We start from the raw sequence: 7392 nt of genomic DNA, 5'->3' as shown, positions 1-7392 counted from the left end.
AGTAAAGGGACACCCACGCGCCGACTCTGCCAGGAAGGTCATTTCTGCCCAGTCTCTCTGATAGTGAAGTCATGACCGTCTTGTTTAGATGTTGTAGTGGGGTCTTTTGTGACATCATGGGTGAGTCTTTGCAACAATCTTGCGGTCATTTTGGTCGACCACACCTGGTCCATTTGTGAATAATGTGTCTCAACCTGATTCTCTGGATTCAAACCTTTACAAATAATTCATTTTTAACCTTTTTTAACCAATTATTATTTATTTATTAATTATTATTATTATTTATTTATGGATTTATGGTGAGCACTGTTATTTTATTTCTCATTCATTCCTGAATTTATTTGGATCTCTCTATCCATGGGGCTCTTTTGAGCTGTTTCATCCTGTCACACACACACACACACACACACACACACACACACACACACACACACACACACACACACACATATATGTGTGATGTGTGTGTCTCCTGTCTCATGCCCCAGATAGCAAATGTATGAATGAATGAATTTCCGGTTGCACAGTAGCCGTGCAATAACTAAATACGCCACTAGAGAGCGCACATGTTAAGCAAAAGCCAAAAGAAAAGCGTGGCTCCTTGAAGGATGATTTTCGTGCGTGTGACGCTTGTGTGAGCAGGATTTTGTCCACTGAACTAATAAAGGTAAACGGCCTTTACATTGTAAAATATGCGTTGTGCACAGCCGACAGATTCAAAACAAGAAGTTATGATGTGAGTAAATATAAATGAGAGGTCAAGGGTCGACGCGTGGAAGGTCACTGGGAGCAATTGTTGAGCGTCAGAGGGCAGGTCTGCAGTGCACAGTCAGCAGGAGGACAGAGAGGATGTGGAGTCAATGGGCCCAGATTTTAACGTGTGCCCGATGACAGATGGATGGAGGTTCAGAGAGGGGTGACACTGCCGGACCAGGTCTCATGTCGCACGCATGGCTGTGAGTCTAAACCTCGCAAATCATTTGCCACCCATAAGAATTCTGAGGGAACAAAGTCATGTTTTGAGCAGCGCTTTATTTAAAATAAATAATAAAAACAAAAAACTTAAAGCAAAGGGTGGTGCATCGTATCAGCAACTCATGTTAGATAGACTCACGGTCACTTGACATAGACAGTTGGACAATGAGATCATTCTTAATGTTGGAATTTGACAACAGAGATTCTTCGGCAGGTCAGCGCACAGGTCATCGTCCACGAAGACAACTCCTGAGCAGGTCGGCCACCTCCGTGGGATTTTCGCTCTCAATTCCTTTAGTGACTGAGTAAGCCCAGTCATTCAGGGAAGCCTGTTGTCACTCTAAATCTTGCCTCATTTTGGGGTTTCCTGTAACACCTTTTCCTGGTCGGGGTACAGAATGCAACCTGCTTGCGTAAACAAGTCGACGGAGAAGGCACAGGGAGTCAGAGGTGAGCCCCTGTTGCCATATTTCACAAGGGGAACCATTGTTTCATTCCAGACCTGGTTTGGGGACATGCAAAAATAGCTTCCGGCCCAAAGCCGATATAATTGTGCTTAGCAATAGCCAAGATAATGGCTGCTGATAGAGAATACTCAAAACAAAATGAATGAATGTTTTCCAAACTGGCTCTGCAGGCACGTGCACAGCCATTTGGGGCTCAAGGCAGAGAAAATGAACACCTGCTGTGAAAATTATTCATGAAATTGTTGTCTAAACTAACAATAGAGTTGTCCATAAAAACTAAACTGTGGTCTATCAGAATTAAACTTTCTGTATCACTTCTAACAGGAACTGTGTGACAGGATGAAGCAGCTCAAAAGAGCCCCATGAATGGAGAGATCCAAAGAAATTCAGGAATGAATGAGAAAGAAAATAACAGCGCTCCATCAATAAATAATAATAATAATAATAATTTAAAAGGTTAAAAATGAATTATTTGTACAGCTTTGATTCCAGAGAACCACGGTGAGATACATTATTCACAAATGGAACAGGTGTGGTCAACCAAAATGACTCCAAAAGACTCACCCAAGACCCCACTACAACATCTAAACAAGACGGTCATGACTTCACTATCAGAGAGACCGGGCAGAAATGACCTTCCTGGCAGAGTCGGCACGTGGGTGTCCCTTTACTAATGGTGTAGAAGTTAAAATATGGTGGTGGTAGTTTGAGATGTTTTGCCGCTTCTGTTGGTGACCTCAAGCCAAAGTGAACTTGATTCCTAGAGCAGGACCCTGATCCAAAACACACCAGCAGGTCCACCTTTCAATGACTTACAAAACTGAAATGAAAGTCTTGTGTGGCTGAGTAAAACAAACAAACAAAAAATCTTAAATATAGATTCAATAATCCTTTTCTAAAGCAGAGCCCTGAACCCTGATGCAGCTCTCAAGCTCTGAATTGCATTAATGTGGTCGAAACAAAGCCCATCACCGTACAAGAACATCTTGACTTGTAAACAAGGTTGCCAAACTTCACTACATAAGGTCTGTTTGGAAAAGCAATCACGCTCCACTCTGGCCTACTTCTTCATAATGAGCCGCGCTCATCACAACAACAACACAAACCCCTGAGAGAGAATAAAGGTGAGGCTGGGGGCCTCCAGCTCAGGCCCAGGACTTCCCTCAAATACGCTCCAAGGATGTCCGTCGGTCCACCCAGTTTTCCATGAAAAGATCTGACAGCTCACTGTCATGCCCACTCTCCCCTGGTTCTCTGGCTATTTTTACCTCCATGTTTTTGTTATTGTGTGAGCAGCAGTGAATGCAGACCCCTGCCACCAATATCAAAAGAGATTCTAAGTATAGTGCCACACCTATGGTCCATGAAATGGGGGTCATATCCAGTAGTAACATCAACAACACGAGGAACGTGAGGACAAACAAATACAAATTGTCGCAAGAAGATTTGCTTGACAGATGCTGCAGTGCATTATGGGACAGGTAGAAATTTATAATATGATAATGATAATGATATTGGATGAATATTATTACCTGCGCCAAGGAGATTATGTTTTTGACATACTTGATGTACCAGTGTTCAAAAACAACTTGACATGCTATGGATGGATTTGGGTGAAACTTTCAGGAACAAAGGATCCAATTTTGATCCAGATCATTTCATTTTAAAAATAAATTCAGGCAATCAGTACACAAGATATACACACTTTCCAGGTCTCCATACTCCCTTATGCTCTAGCATTGACTTGGTGCTCTCAGTAATGTGGCCTGGGTTCAATTCCTGGTCAGAGAATTAGGTTTGAGTTCTTTAAAGGATTCTTCATTGGCAGAGGGGCTTTTCTAGTTCATACTATTATTATTTGAATTGAAGTGCTGAGGACTTGATCTGAAAAAAAGGTTGTTTAAAGTACTTTAATATAGTCATTGAAAACATGAAACCTATAGTAGTATACGTGATGAAGGAGGTGGTGAAGTGGATAGGTGTGAGGTGGGAGGATGAGCAAGATATCATGAGGTGGAGGAGGCTGACCTGTTGTGGGAACACAGAGCAGGAAATGCAAAAGAGCATTGGCATTTGTCACAAAGTGTGTGCATGCAAAGGAAAACAGTTATTTGAAATGATCGACTTGAACATGAGTTGTGGGACCTACGGCCCTATAGCCACCATTTATGCTGCCAAACAAATAACCTTCAACCTATGCGCAACAAAAACAGGAAGTGGGGGCAAAAAGAAGCAAGTAACAACTCCAGTACCATCTCAGACAAGTGAGGAAGTGAAGAAAATAAAATACATTTCTAGCAGTCCATGAAAACAAACCTGAGTAGCATCTTGACACGCGCTGTACTGTTGACTCAGGAAACAAGTGGGTTGCCTGAGCAAACATAAAAAGACACAAGGTTGGGATGAGACAGTTGAGATTACAGGTGTTTGCTGGGAAACATGGATTGAAAACATCTATTTCTTTGCCACGTTTTTTTGTTTTCCTACCATGAGGTGAAAAACAAAGCTGAACTCCTGTATCAAGAATGGTTTTGTTTCTTGTTTATTTTCCAGGATAAATAAAAGGCGGAGCCACTTTAAGATCTCTGGACTCCATGTAAGCAAAATGAGAATTTTCCATGGCCTGTTTTCAGCTGCATGTGTCATCGGCGAATAGGCAGCACTCAGACGTATCAGGACATGGGATGTGCTTGCATAAATACAGACAGAAAAATCTCCCTGTTTTCCTCCAGCTATTATAGAGACGTCAAAATCATTTAAACAAAGGAAAACAAATAACCTCTCAGGTTGGGATGTTTACAGCGTGAGTGGCACCAGGCCAGCGCCAATGTGTGTATTTATATCCGCAAAAAGACACACACCTTTGGTTGAAATCTGATATTAGGAGATTGCAGAAGGCGTTGAAATTTCCTGGGAAATATTAATAAACTGTTTGGAAGCTGTTCATATTTATTTTAGATTAGCGTTTCACCGAGTGAACTACAGTGTACAGTGAACTTCCGCGTCTGATGCCAAACCGTGACACCAGTGATTTAATGTGGCCCTCGATAACCAAGCAAACACAGAGTGGAGAGGGTGCAGGCCGTCTACGCACAGCACCTTCTCACTGCTAAATAAAGACGCGCCTGATGGATATGTTCATACAGATAACATAAATCAGGATATCCCATCAGGAGTGATAAAGTGCACCATTGTTTGGCTCAAGTGGGCAGCCATCCTGACTGACAGTGTACACTGGACATGGGAGAGGACAGGAGGTTCTCCGTTTTTGGCGCGGATGGGTCAGGACAGGTTGTTTATAGAAGTTACGCAACGTGCTCGCTGACAGTGACGTATGATACGTCAGTCAGAAATATTTTTGTCAAAAATAAGTGCATGAGAATGCGTAATTCAAGGGTTTGCAAGACAATGAAATGTCTGCCAGCCAAACTGAAGACGCTAGAAATAAGCAACGATGGTGGAAATGGACTTTTTATTTGTTGTAAAATGTTTATATATTACTCTCCTTTTAACATGATGTATTGCTTCCCCATCTTCACAAACTTCATCATTGGCCGCTTAAAGGTGTGAGAGAATCCTTAAGTCTGGGGCACGTCAAGAGTGAATTCACAAGATAATTTGCTTTAAAAAAAGGTCAGCGATCATAAACGCTCAATATTTATGACCAAAAATTGAGCTTAAGTGTGTGGTGCTAGTCGATCGTTCCGGACCAGAACTGTGACATGGAATATAACAGAGTCAATCAAGACGTGATACAACAGAGAAACATGGAAGCAAAGGAGGTTGTTTTGAGATTTGATGGCAATAAAAAAAGTAAATCTGACTCCGATCTGCAGATGTACTCACCCGCTGTCCCTTTATTTTTCCAGAGATCATGTGATTTTTCTTTCGGAATAGGAAAAAATGTCTAAAACAAATATCATCCGATGCACATTCATGTTACCAGCTGTGTTTTCCCCATGTCGTAATGTCTGCAACTCATGTGATCACATTTGATCTCATGAAATTTCTGGTGAGGAGGATGTGATTCTCAATTGGTGGTGAGGCAGAATTAGCAGAAGACTTTTTTATCTCTGACAGATGAAGAAAAAATTCGCTTAAGCTTTTCAAAATCCTTGTGTGTGTGGCCCCCTTCAGATTCACTGCCGGAACATGAAGATGGAGAACATTTAACTGACAACATAGGGCTTCAAACCAAGGCCTTGTTTTGAGAAGTGGGACAAAAATTGGATAAAAAATATGACTTTTGAAAAGTGTTGGTGACAAGGATTATAATACTTCATCCTGATCATCGACTACGAAAAGCCTTACTTCAGGCTTTCCGTAGTCAGGCTTACTTCATGTTTTAAGTGAAATGTCAGTAAATATTTATGCATTCTCATGAATCCCTCTTTTTGACTCCACACCGTATATCGAGCTACTTGCTTGAACTGCTTGAGTCGATCAAGCTGAAAAAGGATTGTTTCTTTGTTTGCGCTCCGCTTTACAGTCTCTGCTTTTCTACATTTCTTTCTCACACTCGGGTGAACGCTGATCTTTGTAGCGTGGATGCGTGCGGGTGATGCGTTCACGAGTGACGGAATTTCCTAAATTATTGAGAATAGCCGGGGTTTCAATCGGTTACATCATAGGTGCGTGGTGGGGACGAAACGACCCATGCAAAAAGCGGGGACACCCCTAAACTGACGACTATACTAACAAATTTGCAGTTTTACACAAAAAAATACTGCACTGCAGAGCAAGATAACACGCAGCGATCAAACATGGAGTGAGAATTGACCCTACTTCTCGCACAGTAAAGAGCTTGTCATAGATTTTTCTCCTCTTGTTGACATAAAACATCTGTACATGCAAGCTTATACATTGGCTTCAGGAATCCCATAATATTGTAGCATGTTGTGGGGGCTGAGCGATATAATGGAGACAAAAAAAAATCAACATCAGTTCCCACAAAATGCTAAGTTCACCTGAGTCGCATGCTGTGTTCTAAAAGAACCTCTCATTCCATCATCCTCACAAACACATGACAAAAACAGGGCAGTTCCTCATAACGTTGGAAGCTCTATATATATATATATGAAGAAGAAGCCACATTTCTCAATTTGAATGAATTTGGTATGTTACTGAATCAAATGATGGACCCATACATACATTTAAACAACAAATAGCACAATAAATGACGATGGTGGCTATATTCAAGTTGGTATATCACCTCAATTATACTAAAGCTCTTTTATTGTCTTGAAAATATTAGTAAAAGAATTTCAATGTTATAAGCATTTCAAGTACATTCAGAGTAGTGGGAGTGAAAAACACCCCTGAACAAAGCAAAAAAAATCAACGTCAATTCACAAAAACAGTGTTTCTGAGTCGCAATATGTTGAGGGACCAAACTTCCTTTTTTGAAATTCAAAACAAGCAAATGAGCCAGTGTCACACAACTGCAAAGTTATATACTTTGTGCACATGCAAAGAAGAACAAGCAGCAAAAGCACCAAATGATGAAAACAGAAGCCCCAGCATCCCATGATTTATAGCGCTCAGCATTGGCTCGATGTCACAAAGAGCCGGTGTGACTCCGACTTAGTGATATTGTCTAGACTAAACAAGCCCTTCCATTAAAGAGTGACCCGTGCAACATCCACGCCAGCATTGCTTAATGAAGTACCGTCCAAGGTGCTGGCTGCTTGAGAAGCAAACAAACAGATAAGAGAGGGACTACGAAAAGTGCATGAGAGTGTGAACAAAGACAGGGCACGGCCTGCTTCCGAAAACAAACAGCCACTACAGCCAGCTGGATTTTCCATCTCGGAGCGGAGCGTTAATGAGAGGAAGCAGGGCAGCGCTTCCCAGGGACTGCATTGTGATACGGCCCACGGCTTCTGCCTCCAGCTTGTTCGAGGGAAACCTCCAAGAGCTTGGCCCGGGCTCCTACCTGTGCTCAGTCACA

Source organism: Synchiropus splendidus, chromosome 17 (genome assembly GCF_027744825.2).
Source record: "Synchiropus splendidus isolate RoL2022-P1 chromosome 17, RoL_Sspl_1.0, whole genome shotgun sequence".
In the NCBI taxonomy this organism is placed as follows: Eukaryota; Metazoa; Chordata; class Actinopteri; order Syngnathiformes; family Callionymidae; genus Synchiropus; species Synchiropus splendidus.
The sequence above is the reverse complement of the archived record's forward strand: the minus strand, read 5'-3'. Positions refer to the sequence as shown.